Here is a 19,873-nt window from a genome sequence, read left to right on the forward strand (position 1 = left end):
CGCACTCGGCCTCTGATTACAGCTAAAACAACAGTTGCTAAATCCAGCGAACATGGAAAAACCAGAAAGAAGAGGGAAAATCAGCCAGGGCCGTGGAGGGGGCCGTGGTGGCACAGGCCTGTGTGTGCACTTGGGATTTAAAGCTGAGCTGAGAGAACTGCTTTTATCTTTTCCAGCGTGCAGCCCCAGGCCAAAACAGAGAAAACAGTTGTTAAAAGTCTCCGTTCAAAGGCAGTTTGAAACATTCTCTCTCTTTCTCACATGAGTATCTTCACCACAAGAGCCACACACACACACACAGAGACACAGACATGGCTCACACACACACCCCACTGCTCCCCGCCTGTTAACCGTGGCTCAGGTAACCTGAAGCAGGTGAAGCAAAGGAAGGCATTTCCCGCCAGCCGCTGACGGCACAGGAAACCCGAGCTGGAGCGCTGCAGACGGGGCTGGGGGCTCCCTGCAGCTGCGGCGGGGCATAGACCCTGTGAAATGGTGGCAGCTGCTCCCTGTCTCTCAGAAAGGCAGAAGAATTCTGCTAAGAATGTACGGTCTCTCTTCTTAACGCTCCCTCATAAATACCACGCGTGCCGAGGCTGTAGCGGACGCCCATTACCCTGGCGTCCTCCAGGTGGGGCGTCTGTAACTCTGCGAATCGTTAAGACCACGACGGTCTGTCAGCGAGCAGACACTCCAGATGACAGCGCAGAAGCCGGCTCCATGTACCCTGCATTTTCTGGGCTGCCTCGGGGCTGCGGTGGCGTGGCGGGGCCTTTACCCCTCTGTCTGCTCATGTCTGACGCGAGTTATTCGACGAGGAGGAGACAGGGTCCTCTCCTCGCCAGCCTGAGTGACTGACTTCCGGAGGGTCATAGGAAATCCTGGGTGGGTTTTGTTCTCCTCTGTCCCTGTACTGAATAGAGACTCACTCGGTTGCTGATGGGTTGAGCTTTCTTTCACCCAGCAGGTATGAATATGCAGGTATAGCCAGTTTTTATTTTTTGGAACCAGACGACCAGGTACTGAGAAATTTCGTACCGTAATTCCTTGCATATAAAATAGAGATTCTGCCTCTATCACAAGACTGTTTGGAGGATCCAGAATGCTGTTATGATTGCTGGCTAGACCCAGTGAAAGGAAGCACTCCTGTTTCTCCTTTGTTGTCGCCCCATCTCTAAGTCGTGTGTGACTCTCTGCAACCACATGGACTGCAGCACGCCAGGCCCCGCTGTCCTCCACTGTCTCCCAGAGTTTGCTCAGATTTATGTCTGTTGAGTTGGTGATGCCATCTGACCATCTTACCGTTTCTCCTTACTCACAGAAGACACTGGTACTCCAAACCTGTAGGTTTTTGCCCCCACACCGAGCAATTCTCTAATTCTCCACAGACACCAGCCAGGTGTCCTGCAGTTGAGTTCCATTCTGACACCCCGTCTGCCTGGAGGGAGCGTCAGATCCCACAGGTAAGGGCTCAGCCCTGAGACCGAGCTAGGACTCAGAACCTAGGACTCTCCCCCCCTACCCCTACAAGACTGTCTCCTCAGGTGACCCACGACTTCTGTCTGGCTTGGCTGTGAACTGAGCGTTCCCTCAACTTTCCTCCTTAGCTTCATAGTTTGCTAGAACGGCTCACAGAACTCAGGGCGCCAGGACACAGCTCAGAGACGACAAAGTGGAAGAGATGTGTGGGGCGTGATTTGGGGAAAGGGGCTCCTGCCCCTCCTGCCTTCCCAGCACCACCAGCTCCAAAGATTTCCAAGGACCTTACTTCTGAGATTTTTTGGAGGCTTTATCATGTAGACATGATCTGTTCTTTAATTATTCATTTATTTATTTGGCTGCGCTGGGTCCTAGTCACAGCACGTAGAATCTTTCAGGTGTGGCATGTGGGATCCAGTTCCCTGACCGAGGATCGAACCAACACCCCCTGCATTAAGAGCACAGAGTTGTTTTTTTTGTTGTTGTTAAGAGTTTTTTTGAAGTGGACCATTTTCAGAGCCTCCAGTAAACTTACTACAATATTGCTTCTGTTCCATGTCTTGGCTTTTCCAGGAGGCACCGTCTCTAGGATCCTAGTAGCTCCCTGATCACCGCCCCCCCCCCCCAACATTGGAAGGCAAAGTCCCTCTCCCTTCCCAAGAGGATGAGGGGCAGGGCTGGAAGTTCCAAGCTTCTGATCACAGCGTGGTCTTTCTGGGGCCCAGCCCCCATCTTGAAGCCATCCAGGAGGATACCACCAGTCCCTCCATTAGGATGAAAGATGCTCCTGTCACTCAGGAAATTACAAGGAATTTAGGAGCTATGTCAGGAACCTGGGTCCAGGACCAAATGTTAGAACAGAAGGTGCTCCTAGCGCGTGTACCACTTAGGAAATTCCTCTCTTCTTTGTTCACTTAGTCACCCAGTGACTTGTTCATTTATGCATTAAAGAAGTATTTATTGACCCCTTCTTTGGGCTAGACTCTAACTAGGTGCTGGAGGCCGAAGATGAAGGAGGATTCTTGCCTGAAGTCAGGGAGTTTGCCACCTAACCCTCTCCTGCACTTTTTCCCTTCTTTAATAAAGCTGTCAACTTTTATCCTCCAGTGCTGTTTCTTTCTTTAGATTCCTCACTTTCTAGAGCAAGCAAGAGTCAACTCCATGGAGTTCCCACAGGCCAACCCCAGTGCTGTGCTTCAGTCTCTCCAGCTCTAACATGAAGCCCTAAGGGAGCCAACAGTATTGCCACAGATTACTATGAGGTTAAAGCAGAAGAGGGGAAAAAAAAGACTGTAAACCTTGAGGAAAAATGTACTAAGCAGGTGACATGTCACTGTCAGTTCTGAGGTATGTTTGCCTGGAGAAACTCTTTTTTGTTTTACTTTTTCTTGTTGTTCTTTAATATTTGTATTTCATATATTTATCTGGCTGCGCTGAGTCTTAGCTCCCCAACCAGGGATGGAACCCGGGCCCCCTGCATCAAGAGCACAGAGTCGTAGCCACTGGACCAGATGGGAAAGTCCCTGATTGTTGTTTTGTTTTGTTTTGTTTTTAATAACAACAGCTTTATTGAAATATTATTCATAAGCCTTACAATTTACCCACTTCCTGTGTATAAGTCAGTGGTTTTTAGTATTTTCACAGAGTTGTATAACTAACTATCCCCACAGTCAAGCTGAAAGATCTTCATCACCCTGAAAAGAAATCCCGCTCCTGTCAGCAGCCCCTGGCTGCTTCTTGTCCTGGCGTATTTCTTGTGCTGCCGCAGGGTCACACTCAGTATTCTGCACGGCACTGTTGCTGTCGGACATGACGTAGCGACTGAACCACAGCAACAGTGCCTCAGAGCACAGTGCTGATATAAACGTGATGACCCTGCCCTGGCTCCTGGGTTCACAGGCAGCATGGGAGATTCCTTCTTGTCCTGGCGTATTTCTTGTGCTGCCGCAGGGTCACACTCAGTATTCTGCACGGCACTGTTGCTGTCGGACATGACGTAGCGACTGAACCACAGCAACAGTGCCTCAGAGCACAGTGCTGATATAAACGTGATGACCCTGCCCTGGCTCCTGGGTTCACAGGCAGCATGGGAGATTCTTGGACCATGACCTGCACTCAGGAGCTCCTTGATGGGAGAGTCTCGACTACATTCGAAGTTACTAATTTATAAACAGTACAATTGCTAGTAACGTCCCTGACTCTTTGGGTTACATTTTTTTTTCAAAGTGCTAATTATTATCAGTATTCAGCAAAATTGATTTTCGTATGTTGATTATGTATCTAACAACATAGTGGGTGTCTCATATTAGTTTTAATAGTTTGAGAATTCTTTCAGATTTTCTGTGTAGATCATCATATGTTTTGCAAACAGCAATAGTCTGGTCTCTCCTCTTCCAATTCATATGCCTCATTTCTTTTCCTTGTTTCCCCCCACCCCGGCTTTGACTAAGGCTCCAAAATACTGTTGATTTAAAGCCCTAATAGATTCATTGAATTGTTCCTGACGACTAAGAATGCTTCCAAAGTGTTACCATTTATCATAATATTCCCCGTAGCTTTTTAGGTTAAGGAACCTCCTTTTGGTTATAGCTTTGTAGTTTTATTAAAATTACGAGTGAATGTTAGACACATTTCCTGCATCTATTGAGATGTTTAGTGGTTGGATCTCCTTGCAGTCAAAGGGACTCTCAAGAGTCTTCTCCAGCACCACAGTTCAAAAGCATCAATTCTTCAGCATTCAGCCTTCATTATGGTCCATCTCTCACATCCATACGTGACTCATGGAAAAACCATAGCTTGGACTATACGAACTCTGCCAGCAAAGTGATGTCTCTGCTTTACGGTCAATCATTTATTAGGTCCAGTATCTGGGGAGCTAGCTGGACAGGAGGGCCCGTGGGCAGGGATGGAAGGAAGGACGAGTCGAGAGCCGGCCTGGGCGAGGGTGCGTGTCCAGCAGGAGTGCTGGGCCCGGGCGGCTGTGTGCCCGTCAGCCAGCCCGCCCCCTCCCGTTCTGCCCCCGCAGTGCCCATCCTCCACCACCTGCTTTTCTCCGACTTCCCTCTGGCGTGCTCCTCTTGAGTTGGGAGGTGCTGGCCGGTGGGGGACCCTCTGGCCCTGGCTAGCGGGAGCGAGACAGAGGCGGGCTTCAGGCCCGGATGGCCCACGGAAACGGAGCGAGAACAGGTGTGTCGTAATGTCCTTCCTGCCTCAGCAGACATGACGAAACAGACTGTCTGCCCTGGACAGCTCATTCGTTTGTCAGAGCTGCTCACAGGGCGAGCGAGGCCTTGCAAGCAGCAGCACGTTCTGAGCAGGGAGAGTCCCGGCTGGGCGTCCTTCCGCTGAACGGGTTGCCAGTCGATGTACTGAGCATCCTAAGATAAGCTTTTTAGGAAGAGCAGCCTTTTGAATTTAAGGGTTCATAATGGCCTGAGCCTCAGCTTGGTCCAGGAGTCGCTTCCAGACCTCCTTTCATTGATTTTCTGAGAAACTTGGATCTTGATTGTGAAGTAATGATTTGCCTTAGCTATAAACAGAAAAGCAGGAAAAATCCAGAGTATTTCCAACTGGTGTGCAACCTGGACCGCATGATGAAATGTGTCCCCCCGCCCTGTCATCACCACCTGCGTGTGTGACCCCGTCTAGCCACTATCTTGGTCTCTCTGATTCTTCTTAATAATGAATAGGAACTCGGCACATTTGTGTTGCTCATGAAAATGAGAACTGCCTCGCCTGCCTTGTGCTCCCCGGTGAGCACCCCCTCGCCGCAGGGCAGGGCTGGCTTCACCTTCCCGGGCCAGTGCTCTCAGCTAGTGGGTTACAGCCTGTCTAGACTAGAACCTAGTCATCCTGGCACCCAGGGACCAGGGGGGCTGTGCGAGGGGCCTGTTCAGTGCAGTGGGGTGAGGGGCAAGGGCGAGCATAAGGGTGGGGAGCCTGGACTCCTGCCCAGTCAGCCTGAGAGGTGGGGGGCAGTCAGCCCACCGCAGGAGGGGCCTTACGGGCACTTGGTGCTTCCTCTCAGCCTGTGTGTGAAGGGCCGGGGTGGGTGCAGCTCGCCTGGGGAGGCAAAGCCATTCCTCACAGCCCCTCCTCTCGCCCTAGTCCTTTGCTGGAGCCACCAGCAGTGCTCATTCATTTGTGAACGTGCCTGAGCCCAGCGAAGAGATGGTCTACAAGCCTATTCGTCGGCTTTCAAGAAGCTCCACCCTGACAACAAAACATTTCGAAGTTTTATCAAATGGTTTTCAGTGGTCTAAGAAGAAGAACAGCAGCTAACATTTACCTAGCGCTTGCTGTTTGCCAGACACACGGATACATTTTGTTGTTCAGTCACTCAGTCACCTCTGACTCTTTGCAGCCCCATGGACTGCTGCACATCAGGCTTCCCTGTCCTTCACTCTCTCCTGGAGTTTGCTCAAACTCATGCCTATTGAGTCAGTGATGCCATCCAACCAGCTCATCCTCTGTCGCCCCCTGCTCCTCCTGCCTTCACTCTTTCCCAGAATTAGGGTCTTTTCCAATGAGTCAGCTTTTCTCATCAGGTGGCCAACATATTGGAGCTTCCAGCAGCAGTCCTTCCAGTGAATATTCAGGACTGATTTCCTTTAGGAATGACTGGTTGGATCTCCTTGTAGTCCAAGGGACTCTCAAGAGTCTTTTCCAACACCACAGTTCGAAAGCATCAATTCTTTGGTGCTTAGCCTTCTTTATGGTCCAACTGTCACATCCGTACATGACTACTAGAAAAACCATAGCTTTGACTAGATGGACCTTTGTTGGCAAAGTCATGTCTCTGATTTTTAATACACTGTCTAGGTTGGTTATAGCTTTTCTTCCAAGGAGCAAGCATCTTTTAATTTCATGGCTGCAGCCACCATCCACAGTGATTTTGGAGCGCAAGAAAATAAAATCTGTCATTGTTTCCATTGTTTCCCCATCTATTTGCCATGAAGTGATGGGACTGGATGCCATGATCTTAGTTTTTTGAATGTTGAGTTTTAAGCCAGCTTTTTCACTCTCATTTCCCCTTCATCAAGAGACTCTTTAGTTCCGCTTTGCTTTCTGCCATTAGAATGGTGTCATCTGCATATCTGATATTATTGATATTTCTCCCAGCAAACTTGATTCTAGCTTGTGCTTCATCCAGCCCGGCATTTCTCATGATGTACTCTGCATATAAGTTAAATAAGCAGGGTGACAATATACAGCCTTGACGTACTCCTTTCCCAATTTTGAGCCAATCCATTGTCCCATGTCCAGTTCTGTTTCTTCTTGACCTGCATACAGGTTTTGCAGGAGGAAGGTAAGGTGGTCTGGTATTCCCCGTCTCTTTGTTGACGTCATTTTAATTCAGTCCTCAAAATTAAGTTTAATCACATGTAATAATTTGATCTTCCCCAGAATCATCACTTTAGAGAGGGATCCCTGTGACTTCCCTGGTGGTCCACGGATTAAGATGCCCCCCTTCCAATGTAGGGGGCATGGATTCAGTTCCCGGTCCACAAACTAAAATCCCACGTGCCATGCAGCACAGCCAAGAAAATAGTAATAGTAATAGAAAGTGATCACTGAAGACTTGGGAAAACAGAAATGCCATTGTATACCATCAGGCAGACCAGTGCATCACCAAGGTTGGGGCTGTGAGGGGCACAGAGACCTCAGGGGGCAGCTGGTGCCTGCCCTCCAGGTGCTTGAGAGCCAGGGTGATAAGAAGAGTGTACCTCGCTGATCTGCTGCTAAGAATAGGCTTGTTCTTTTATTCCCTCCGCAGCGTTTACTGAGCCTGATGGTTGATTTACGCCTGGTTTGTGATGTATTGGTGCCAAGTGCCATGTGCATTGCCGCAGACACTGGTCTTAAGGAGCATATCATCTGCAGCGAATATGCCGGAAGTTCAGAGTAGGGGGGTGGCGCGCAGAGAGAGGAGGAGGAGAACAGGGTGGGGCCTCAGCTCAAGCTCAAGTGGGGGTTACAAGGAGGACGTGAGCTAGTGATGAAGGACAGGCTTCTCGCCTGCAGTTAATGACCGTCTCCCCGTGGGTGGGGACCGACCTGGTTATGTGTGGCAGGTTCACCAGCAGCGCCTGACGGACAGGCAGCAGGCAGGGAGACGTACCCTCTTTGTGTGTAGGGTGAGAGGGCTTCCGAGGAGCCCGAGTTAGTCTGTTCGTCTGCACACCGTCCCCACCCTGCTACCCCGGTGTCAGTGTTGACTCGCATACCCAGCTCAGTACCGGATGCTCAGCTGGACCATCTCCCAGAGCGTGGACGAGGGGCGCAGGCCCCGGGCCGGGGGAGGACTGGAGGAAAGGGCCCTAGACAGGCAGAGCCTGGAACGTGCCCTTCACCTGGGGCCCCTGGACTCGGGGTCCCTGGGTCTGGGAGCAGCTCAGTGCCCACAGTGCCACGTGCAGGGACGAGGGAGGCTGGGCCAGACCCAGCTGAGCCGACCCGTGCCCTTGCAGCCCTCCTCCTCAGCGCCTCTCATCACCACTGTGCATGTTCATTTAAACCCAGCAAGACCCACGCCAACAAAAACGAAGAAAATGATCTCTGGCGGTTATTTATATTGTCAGCCTCCTCTGGAGTGCTTTTTCTTTTTTTTTCCTTCCCCCAGTCCAGCTTGCAATAATTTATTAAGAAAGATAAAGTGATTTTTAAGTGTGATTTTTAAGGAGTTAGGCCCACACATGAGCTTGCTTTCTGTTATTCTTCTGCTTGGGTTTGATGTTGTTCCCAACATGAACTTAGATTTACCTTCTTCTCCTGGTAGTTTGGGACCACAGAGGAAAACAATCCCAATCTGTAATAGTAGCCACTGCACACACACTGATGCAGAAACTTCTCCTAAATGACTGAACCCCGTCAGCACACAAGCTGCTTTCTGAGAAGAGGGCTGACACGGGAGGGAAGTCACAGGGGAGCTGACTCTTCGGAGATGTTCCTCTTCTCTGCCACCATTGTCTTGCTTCTCCGTTAAGCAAAATGTGGCTTTCTGAACATAGCGCCTGTTCATCACCCGGCCGAGGAAGAGAAAAGAGAGAAATGGAAGAGGCTGGAAATTCTGAAAATGGTTTACGAAGTAGGTTTTAAAAAAAAAAATTAAGGGAATGAACCACTCTTTCTTTTTCTGTCTGCAAACTCTAAAGTCTTTCAAGTCACGGCCAATTAGAAAAAACTTGGAGCGCATCTCAAGGCCCAGATTTCCCACCATCAGAAACGCGCAGCCGCCAAGGAAAGGTCGGGAATCGGCCTGTGGAGCCGAGGGAGCTGGAAAAGTACTGAGGGACCAGAGGGGAGCCTGGAGCGGGGTGGGGGCTGCGGGGCGGGAGGGGACTCCGGGTCCCCACCTCCTCCAGCCCATCGGCGTGGCTGTGCCCCTCGGCCGGCCGGCCGGCTGGCGGGCAGGCAGGCTCTCGGCTTCCCCCGCCTCCGAGGATGGTCAGGCCACAGGAGGAAGGAACCTGAGATTCCGGCAACCCTCCATGAGAAGCCCCTAGAGCCTGGACGCCCAAGCCCTTCTGCTGGGAGTCGTGCCCGGCCAGCGCCCCGGCAGCCTCCGCACAGGCGTCTATATTTAGGTGAGGGCAGGCCACTGCCAAGGTAAAGAAAGGCATGGTCCCTGTCGCCTCGCACGCTGTTTGTCTTGGCACAGGGGCCCCGCCTGTGCCCGCGTCCTCTGCTCACCAGGCCCTGTGCTGCCCCAAGTTCTGGATGCCCTCGCAGAGGAGGAGGTACCTCCTGGAGCCCCGCGGCTAGGGGTTGGGGGGGGCAAGCTTAGCCCTCCTGAATGGCGCCCTTCATGCCTGCGGCAACGTGCCGCCCGGCAGGGACTGGCCTCCATGTCCTGAGCGCTCCCTTCGCAGGCCATGTGGTCGAGCCCTGAGTGACCCGGCGTGCCCAGGGGCTCGTCACCTCTCCAGAGCGGTAGGCCCCCAGCCCGCGGAGGGCAGTTGCTCTCCCCGGGGCCCGGCCCCTGGGCCTGCTGAGCACCTGGGGACAGGCCCCGGTCACCGCCCACTGTGTCCCTGGCCACCCTGGGATCTCCGGAGAGGCCCCCAGCCATGGAAAGGCAGCCCAGCTCAGCGGACCTTCACCCATGGGCCGCCTAGAGGCTTCTCCATCCTCGAGCCCCACCCAGAAGCCTTCACCTCACCTCCCTGCCCACCCCCTTCCTTTGAGAGCCCCACTGCTGGCCTCCCTTCCTTGCCCCCCACTTCTCACCCCTGAGCCACAGCTGCCTGGTGTCACCCCAGCCATGCCTTCAGTTAACACAGTTAACAGCACCCCCCTTTGCTTGTGAATCACCTCTTCCAGGAAGCCTTCCGTAAAGGGCCTATTGACTGACTTCTCCCTTCAGGTCACGCTGGCCTGCCTTCTGAAATGTTCCATCCTCCAGGGCTTAGATCAGTACCATCCAGTGCAGAGCCTTAGCAAGTGCCCAGCCCTCTGCCCCTCAGCTCAGGCCTCTGCCCTGGGCCGCCTGTCAGACAGCCTGCCTGCCGCACCTTGCCCTCCTGGCCAGACCGGAGGCTGGGAAAGGGGCCATCCCCTCTCAGCCAGCTCCCTGTCTCCAGAGGAACCTCTCACAGTACCCTAAGGTGCAGCCCCAGCTTCCGTCACCCTAATTCTCTGCCACCCTGGCCCTCCCTGAGCTGGTGGAGGGGTGAGCACGCTGGGAGGAGAAGGTCTCCCAGGCCCCCAGACAGGCTGGGGGAGGTGGCGACGGGACAGCACCCTGCGGGGCCCTCGGGCCCACGGATGAGGGTCCTCACCTAGCGCGAGGACCCAGCTCCCCAGCCAGCTCTAGCATCCGAGGCCCATACACACCCCCTGTGGAGGGCTCAGCCGTCTCCATTTTCAAATTTCCAGGGGCCAGGTCCTTGGCACAGACATGGGCGGGGGGCCCTGGAATGGAGTGCTCTTCGTTCTGACTCTGGGGGAGCCGTGTGGCCATTCTTGAGCTGGCCTTCCCGGGGCCTTCTAGAATCTAAGCAGCTCAGAACTGCCCTGCCCGCCTCACTCCCTCACTTTCAGGCTGAAATGCATCAGTCCTACTTAAAGAACCTCTTCTGATCCCACCAGAAAAAATGAGCCCAAAGCTTATTCTCCGCAGAGAAGAGGCGGTTCTGTGTGGGAGGCGCCAAGCCCCCCAACCCTCCACCCACCCAGACGGGCCCAAACTGCCAGCTGGGGCAGGGAGACCCCTCCTCTGAGCAGATCCGCAGGGCCTCTCAGAGCTGGTCCCGGGTTGTGGGGGTGGGGGGTTTTGGAGGGACTGTTCCCAGGGACCGATGGGGAACTTCACACCTTCTGGTAAGTTGGAAGTAGCTCATCAGGGAAAGTCAGGTAGCAAGAGAAACGTCTTTATGGACAGCTGTCAGCGACTGGAGCCGGCTCCACATAGACCTGTAGACCTTGGGGAACCGGGCAGCCAGCCGCCCAAGACAGCAGGGCCGGGGGTGGGGGCGCCACTGCGCCCACCCCCTGCGCCAGCAGCAGTGACCCTCAGCACAGCAGTTCCATCCTGGCCACGGAGCCCCAGGGTCAGGGCAGGGCTGTGCCTTCCAGGACCGCCCCGGGCCGCAGTGGGGGAAGCCAGACCCCTGTTCTACAGGAGGCGCGGAGTCTCAGGGCACCCTGAGAGGCCGTTTGTGTTCCGCAGAGGCCGCCGCCCTAGTTCTCAGGGTAAACATTTGTGTGAGCACACTTGGTGGGGGGCATCCGGGGAGGCAGACCCCTCACCTCTCCTTCGTCAGGCATGGACCAGGTCTGTGGCTAGACCCAGGACCACCCTGCTAGTCTGGGGCTCCACGCCCGGCTCCGCCTGTGACCTCGGTTAGGCCTTGGTCTCCCTCCCGCGACTGGAGGCAAGGCTGAGGGGACCTGCCGTGTGTAAGATCATCTCCAGCTCTAACTTTTTAGGACTCCGATCTTAGATACTCATGATCAGCCTGCTGGGTCTCTCTCCAGACGAGACCTCAGATACGTACCCTGCTCTTTGCTTCTCCTGGCACCCCCCGTGTGATCATGCTGCTTCCCGCTTAAGCTCACGGGCTTAGAGCAGAGCCAGACTCCTCACGATGGGGCCCCCTCCTCATGGAGCCTCTGCCTTGAGCTCCTCCCACCCTGACCACAGGCTCCGCCGTCAGTTCCTGGAACACGCATGCCTTCAGATCTCTGCACCTGCCATTCCCGCCACCCGGAGCCGGTGGGCCGGCGCCTTCCCAGTTCTCAGATCTCGGCTGGAATGTTGCCTCGCGGGGCCTCCTGAGGATCCCTGTCTCCCGCAAGTGCTCCTCTGAGGCTCTGCCTCTCGCTCCGTGCTTACTTACCTCGCCTTCGCGGCACTCATGTGTCTCGGAGCTATTTGCTTAGTTCCAGTCGTGTCTCAGTGTCCCCTCGCCTCCACCAGGATGGGAGTGTCACGCACGCGGAGGCCCCCTGAAGGTGGAGGCTGCACACACAGAGCCCAGCAGCGGGCCCGGGACCCGGAGGGTGTTCCGTGTTTGTAGATGGATGAGTGGATGGATGGATTGTTATTATCACTGTTGTTCAGTCACTAAGTTGTGTCCGATTCTCTGCAACCCCGTGGACTGCAGCGTGCCAGGCTTCCCTGTCCTTCACCATCTCCCAGATTTTGTTCAACTTGAGCATCATCGAGTCAGTGATACCATCCAACCATCTCATCCTCTGTTGTCCCCTTCTCCTCCCGCCTTCAGTCTTGCCCAGCATCAGGGTCTTTGCTAGTGAGTCGGCTCTTCACATCAGGTGGCCAAAGTATCGGAGCTTCTATCAGTCCTTCCAGTGAATATTCAGGGCTGATCTCCTTCAGAATGGACTGGTTGGATCTCCTTGCAGTCCAAGGGACTCTCAAGAGTCTTCTCCAGCACCACAGTTCAAAAGTATCAATTCTTCAGTGCTCAGCCTTCTTTATGGTCCAGCTGTCACATCCATAGATACTTCCTCCACAGAGAGCATCGGTTTCTTTCCTGATTTCTGAGTCTCAGGCCCCATTCTCTCTCAAGGATCTAAATGCAGCAATGAAGGAGGTGTTACATAAATCCTGTGTCCGTTAGGAAATCCTCAGCCAGGAGCCGAAAGGGGCCATGCTCCTGTGGCCTCAGCACAGTTGGACTTGGATCCATTTAACGTTTCTTAAGGGCCCCCTTGTCGCCAGGCCCTGGGTGAGTGCTCTCCACCCGTGGCATGTTTCCCCTTGAGAGCTCTTGTGAGGGTAACTCTGCACCTGAGTCTCATACACAGTAGGAAACCTTGCCTGAGGTCACAGAGCTTTTGAGTGGGAAAGCCCGGATCTGAACTCGGGAGCGCTAACCCTAACTCTGTAGAGTCAGACCTAACTCATAATCCTTGTGAGTGAGCAGCTGAAGGAGTGACGTCTCAGGAGGAAGCAGCTCTGGGGTCCTTCCAGCAGGAAAAGCTTTAATTAGACTCTTCTATGAGACCAATCACAGCTTCTAAGAGCTGACCAAGAAACGCTCATGATGTGAACGGGATTTTTTTTTTCTTTTTCAGGTTGTTAATTTGTGTTCCCAATAATTTCAGACACATAACAGCGCATACCGTGTTACCTCATGTCGGGAACTGTTCTGAGCACTTTAAAGTCTTTGTCACACAGCCCTATGAAGATGCTGTTTCTGTCTTCATTTTCCAGATGAGAAAACAGTCACAGAGAGATTAGGTAAATTGCCCAAGGTCACCCAGCTAGTAAGTGGGATGTGGTCCCGGAAGTCTGGCATCAGAGGCCAGGCTCGTTAGCCCCAGGCTAACACTCGGGGTGTTGATTGGTGACTAAAGGGGAAATCCTAGCCAGGCTAAGAGAAGGGCTGCCAATCAGCTATGGAAGCAAGGACACTGGACTGAAGTGGTTCCATTACGCTTAGAGTGGCTGGAAAATTACACTCTGGGTCAGGCAGTTGGGAGACAGTCTGGGTGCTGAAAAAGTGGGAGGGCCCCCCCGCCTTGGGAACTGCGTACCCTCTGCCTTCTTGGCCATTTTGGAAGAGCCACAGTATTCCTCTTAAATCATATATCTTGGCAATTATTATAAACATTGGGCTTTCCTGGTGACTCAGATGGTAAAGAATCTGCCTGCAATATGGGAGACCTGGGTTCAATCCCTAGGTTGGGAAGATTCCCTGGAGGAGGACATGGCAACCCTCTCCAGCATTCTTGCCGGGAGAATCCATAGACAGAGGAGCGAGCTTGGTTGGCTACAGTCCATGGGATTGCAAAGAGTCAGACACGACTGAGTGACTAAGCATAGCACAGCATATATTTATATTCTGTGAACGTCCCACCTTTTAGCTTTTTTTGCTGAATTTTAAAATATCAAATGTATTGAGGTTGAATTTACACAGAGTGAAATGTATGTAAGAGTATACTTCCCTATGATTTTTGACAAACTTACACATGTGTAACTACCACCAAAGTCAAAATACGGACGATGTCTAATCACCCCAAAAGGTAAAGATTTCCTCAGGGCCCCTAACACTGAAATCCTACACCACCCACCCCCAGGCAGTCAAGGGTCTGATTTCCATCAGTCATTACAGATTCCTTTTGTATTTCCCAAGATTTCATATAAATGCAACCACATTTTTTATTTTTTACAATTTATTCTTACTGAGATATAATCAACATGAAACATCATATAAGTTTGTATACAGTGTGTTGATTTGAATTTATTTCTTACGATGTTAGTGTTAGCTAGACCTCCCCCCTCACCCTGTCTCATTTGTTTGTGTTGAGAATGATTATGATCTAGTCTCTTGGCAACTTCAAAGCTCGTAACACTACCATTTTGTATCATGTCTGTGCTGCGCGTCAGCTCTTCGGGACCTATTTATCAACTAGCTGCAAGTGTGTCCCCTTACACACCATCTCCCCAGGTGCTCCAAGCCCTCAGCCTCTGGTAACCGTCACCCCATTCTCTGTTCTTACAAGTTTGCCTCTTCCAGATTCCACCTATGTGATGTCAGACAATGCTTGTTTTCTCCGTGTGGCATCACTGAGCACCGTGCCCCCAGGTCCGTCCTCGCTGAAGGTGGCAGGACTTCCCTCTCCCTCGGCTGACTGCATTCCACTGTGTGTGTGTGTCTTCTCTGTCTGTTCATCTGTTGACAGACACGTAGGTTGTGCTCCTATCTTGGTGGTTGTAAGTGACACTGCAGTAAACACGGGATTGCAGGTATCTTTTTGATATCCTGTTTTCCTTTCCTTTGGATAGATACCCTGGAGTGGAATCAGTGAATCAGAAAGTAATTCTCTACTGTACTTTTTTTTTTCCTGAGGAACTACCATACTGTTTTCCATACTAAACTGAACCAATTTGTATTCCCACCAACTGTGTACAAGGATTCCCTTTTTTTCCACATCCTCACCAACATTGGTTACTTGTCTCTTTGGTGCTAGCCATTCTAACAGGTATGAGGTAATGCGTCATTGTGGGTTTGATTTGCATTTCCCTGATGACGAGTGATGTTAAGCATCTTTTCAGGTACCTGTTGGCCGTCTGCATGTCTTTGGACAAATGTCTGTTTAGTTCCTCTGCTCATTTTTTAAATCAGATTGCTTAGATTATCATTTAGTTTTGCGGTAGTGGTGGTAGTGGCTGTTACTGAGTTGTGTGAGTTCCTTATATATTTTGGATATTAACCCCTCATCTCATATATGATTTGCAAGTATTTCCTTCCATTCTTAGGCTTCCCTGGTGGCTCAGACAGTAAAGAATCTGCCTGCAGTGAGGGAGACCCAGGTTCGATCTCTGGGTCAGGAAGATCCCCTGGAGAAGGAAATGGTAACACACTCTAATAGTCTTGCCTGGAGAATTCCTTGGACAGAGGAGCCTGGTGGGCTAACAGTCCATGTGGTCACAAAGAGTTGGACACGAATGAATGACTAATGCTTTTTCTCCCATTTGTAGATTGCCTTTTTATTTCACAGTTTCTTCAGCTGTGCAAAATCTTTTTAGCTTGACGTCGTCCACTTGTTGATTTTTGCTTTTGTTACTTGTGCTTTTGGTATCATATAAAAAGGACCATCACCAAGACCAATGTCAAGGAGTTTCTTCCATATCAGGTTTTTTGTATCAGGTCTTATGTGTAAGTTTTTAATCCCTTTTGAGTTACTTTTTGTGAGTGGTACAAGATAAGGATCCAGTCTCATTTTTCTGCGTGTGGTTTACTGGTTTTCCTAACACCATTTATTGAAAACACTATCGCATATTCTTGGCTCCTTTGTCAAGCAGTAACTGACCATAAACCCAGGGGCTTATTTCCGAGCTGTCTGTCCTGCTGCACTGGCCTCTGTGTCTGTGTTGGTGCCAGTACCGTACTGGTTTAATGACTGTAGTTTGTAGTGTAGTTTGAAATCAGGGAGTGTGATGGTTCAGCTCTGTTCTTCTTCCTCAAGATTGCTTTGGCTATCTGGGGGCCTTTTGTGGTTCCATACAAATTTTAGGATCGTGTTTTGGAATCATATATTGAATACTCTTCTGTGTAGCTTCTTCTGTTCAGTAAAGTTTTGAGATTCTTCCATCTCCTTGCATGGGTCAGTAGTTTGTCCTTTTTTTTTTTTTAATTGCTGAAGAGTATCCCATTTTATATCATAATTGTTTCTTCACTTATGAGCATTTGTTTCCAGTTTGAGACTATTAAAAATAAAGCTCTGATGTGAGATTGTTGAACAGGTAGGTCTCCATGTGGACCCGTGTTTCCATTCATCTGAGTGATTACCTAGAACTAGAATTGCTGGGTTATCATTATAAGTTCATATTTAAGTTTTTGTCCGTATATAGGAGTTTAATTGCTATCTGAATTCAGTTCTGTCTTGTGGGGCGAATATTTAATTTTTCAGAAGCTGTTGAACTGTGTATCGAAGGTGTGTGCCGTCTCTTCCATCAGCAGAGCGTGAGAATTCTGTTGTTTTCAACTCTGAGAGCTGGCCTTCCCTTTAATTTTGGCCATTTGGGTGGGTACATGGCTTTTATTTCAGCTTTCTGATGACAGTGGATGTTGACCATCTTCTCAGGTATTTAATTACTATCTGTCTTTTTTGTGACACCTCTCTCATACCTTGTGACCACGTTCCCACTGGGTAATTTATCTTCCTATGATCGAGTCGTAAGAGTTCCTTATCGTTTCTGGACAGAGGTCCTTTGTCACTTGTCTGTCTGCATTGCACGTGTTTTCTCAGTGTCTTTGGCTTGCCTCTTCATTTCCTTAGCATTGTCTTTAAAAGAGAAAAGGCTTTGAATTTTGATGAAATCCAGTCTATTTTTTATTTTATGGTCTATACTTTCAGTATCCTAGGAATTCTTTGCCTACATCTATGTCTCTCATCAATTAAAGAAGATGCCTTTTGCTTTTACATATGTGTCCATGATTCATTTCAGATTCATTTCTCTTTGTGATTTGGGATAAAGCTCAGGTTCATTTTTCTCCATGAGGAGATCTCACTGTTTAAGCACCGTGTGGTGGAAAGACACTCCTTTCCCCATTATGTTACTTTGGCAGCTTGGTTGAAGGTCGTTCCCATGTGTGTGGGGAGAGGTCTGTTTCTCGGCCGTGATCCACCCTCATCTCCGGACCACACTTGGGTTCCTGCTCTTTCCACCTCTGTCTCATCCCTGGCCTCTGCTGGTCCTGCCCAGAGACCAGCACTCAGGAGACTCCTGCAGGGGTTGCACCTGGCCGTGTACCAATGCCCAGGGCACCTGCGTTTGCAGATTTAAAGCTTCCAACTTCTCTTCTTGGTACCAAGTCACTTCTGCATCTGTTTAGATGCTGCGTTCACGCCACGCTGGAGCTCTGAGCTCACACGCTTGCCTCCCGCCTGCCTGCCCCTCTCCAGCGTTTGACCCCGAAAGCCCTCTGAGGCAGAGAACAGAAATGCCAGAGCGCCCGCCTTTTTATGGGGCCCTCTTCAGAAAGTCTTCTGAGGCCCTGAAAAGAACTACATAATGGAAACCATTTTGCAGCCTCCAGCACGGGTATTTATCTCAATAATCATTTCATTTAAAATGTGGGTCAAACATATAAATCATATCTTGAAAGAAAGTATGTTGGTGCCACAGAAATCGCCCTGTGTTCTTACCACCTAATTTGAAAAATGTGTTTTGAAGTCAGGAAGAAAGCAAACAAGCCTGGGGCCTGGCCGCTTTCCCCCACATGCCCCCTTCCTTCACGTCGTCCCCAAAATAAGTCCCGCTCCTGCCCAAATGCAGCGGGGAGTCCACACCCTGAAGTTAGTCACTCCCTGCTATTTTAGTCTCCCTCCTTCCAGACGAGGGGTTGGGAACCCGAGCCCGCCACTCCTCACCCGTCCTCATCCCTGAACGCCACCCACCCCCACAACAGCGCTCAGTTGGGCCCCGTCTTTATAAACCCTCCTCAGAGCTCTTAGATGCTGGTGCTCATTTAAGGACATGCCTCTTCAGTCCTCAGCACAAAAGAGCAACAGCCGACAGTCCTGGCGCCCAGAACCACGCCCTCACCTCCACACACCGGCAGGGGAGGGCGGTGTCAGGATCCCCCCTCTTTACGCCACACTTTTTCCCCCCCATTACAGAGGTCACAGGTCAGCACCATAAAGTGAAAGTGTGAGTCGCTCGGTCGGGTCTGACCCCATGGGCCGTAGCACGCCGGGCTCCTCTGTCCATGGGGATTTTCCAGGCAAGAATAGTCGAGTGGGTAGGCATGCCTTTCTCCGCGGGATCTTCCCAACCCAGGGACTGAACCCAGGTCTCCCACACTGCAGGTGAACCCTCTACCATTTGAGCTTCCTGAGTATTATTTTTTTTTAAATGCTCAAAGCAAGAGTGAAGCTCACACCCATGACTTTCAGCACTCAGTCTGCTTCTGCTTCTGGTTCTTTTTTTCCCCGCAAGCCCCAGGGTCAGGCTGAGCATGCAGTGTTATTTTCCCCTTCCATTTCAGACACTTCCGATCATTTCATCATCTCATGAAAACTTGCCTGAAAGCATGTTTAACGCCTGCCGGATCCTCCCTCTGGTGCTGGACCAGGCTCTCTGGATGCCCTCCTCCCTGGGGGTGTGTGTGAGGGGGAAGGACAAGGACAGCAGCCCCAGCCAGCAGTTGCTCTTTTCTGGCCCAAGGGGTGGCTTGAGCCCCCTGCCCACCATGGGCTGTACCTTCTCCCCGCCCACCCACGTCCCTCTGCCCACAACACCTGAGCAGCCCTGGAAAGGTGGATGCAAGCCTGGGGGACTGTCAGCGGGTGGTGGCGTTGAGGTCTGTGCCTCCAGCCTGGGTACCGCTCACAGCAGCCTCTTCTCTCCACTTCCCTCCGCCTCCTTGGAGATGACGGGCCCCCGGCCCCCCTCCAGGGCCTCCTCCTGTCGCTTGTCTGTGTTCCACATCAGCTGTGTTCTCGGTGCCTGGAGCAGGGAGGTGAGGACCAGCCAGGAGACCCCGGCACTCATGAGGGCTGGCCCGGCATGCTGACCCTTTCCTCTGGATCTTGGTTCTGGGATGTAAGGTTATTCTCATCACCTCTTGTCACCTGGAGCCCAGAGCACCTGTGTGGAGGTGGGGGGAACAGAGGCCCCCAGAGGTGCCCTGCGGCCCAGCCTTGTGCCCAAGCCCTGGCTTGCCCCTCCGTGGGCTTTGATCAGCTGTGGGGGCTGCAGGCGGACAGAGTCGTCCCCCTACCCCGGGAAGAGGCCCCGCCGCTGCTGCCACTGCAGCCAGCTCTTTTGGATTTCCTTCCCGTTTAGCTCACCCCATAGCATGGAACTTCCCTGGTGGCTCAGGTGATAAAGTGTCTGCCTGCAATGTGAGAAACAGGGTTCCTCCCTGGGTTGGGAAGATTACCTGGAGAAGGCAATGGCAGCCCACTCCAGTGCTCTTGCCTGGAAAATCCCATGGATGGAGCCTGGTGGACTGCAGTCCATGGGGTCGCAGAGTCAGACACGGCTGAGTGAGTGCGCTTTCACCGTCACAGCATGGAGCAGAGTTCCCTGAGCTGTACAGTAGGTTCTCTCTGAAAGTGAAAGTCGGCTCAAGTCATGTGGGACTCTTTGCGACCCCATGGACTACACAGTCCATGAAATTCTCCAGGCCAGAATACTAGAGTAGGTAGCCTATCCCTTCTCCAGCGGATCTTCCCGGCCCAGGAGTTGAACCAGGATCTCCTTCGTTGCAGGCGGATTCTTTGCCATCTGAGCTACCAGGGAAGCCCTCAGGCTCCCATTAGTCCTCCGTGTCATGCACACTGTCAGTGCCTTTGCCACCGCCTGCCGGCGTACGCAGTGAAGTCCTTGTTTGCAGCCCACCAGCTGCCGTTGCCACCACAGGCTCTTTCTATTAAAACCTTAGTCTTCTTCCTGGACCCGAAGGGCAGTGCA

General features: G+C 51.7%; 1 protein-coding gene across 4 annotated transcripts in view; it reads left to right on the forward strand.

The window, feature by feature from the left end:
* The window catches only part of ATG7 (autophagy related 7), a 267,942-nt gene that overhangs the window by 237,826 nt on the left and 10,243 nt on the right, over positions 1–19,873 (forward strand). The gene's annotated exons all lie outside the window — the stretch shown is intronic.

This window comes from Ovis aries, chromosome 19 (assembly GCF_016772045.2).
Source record: "Ovis aries strain OAR_USU_Benz2616 breed Rambouillet chromosome 19, ARS-UI_Ramb_v3.0, whole genome shotgun sequence".
Taxonomy (NCBI): Eukaryota; Metazoa; Chordata; class Mammalia; order Artiodactyla; family Bovidae; genus Ovis; species Ovis aries.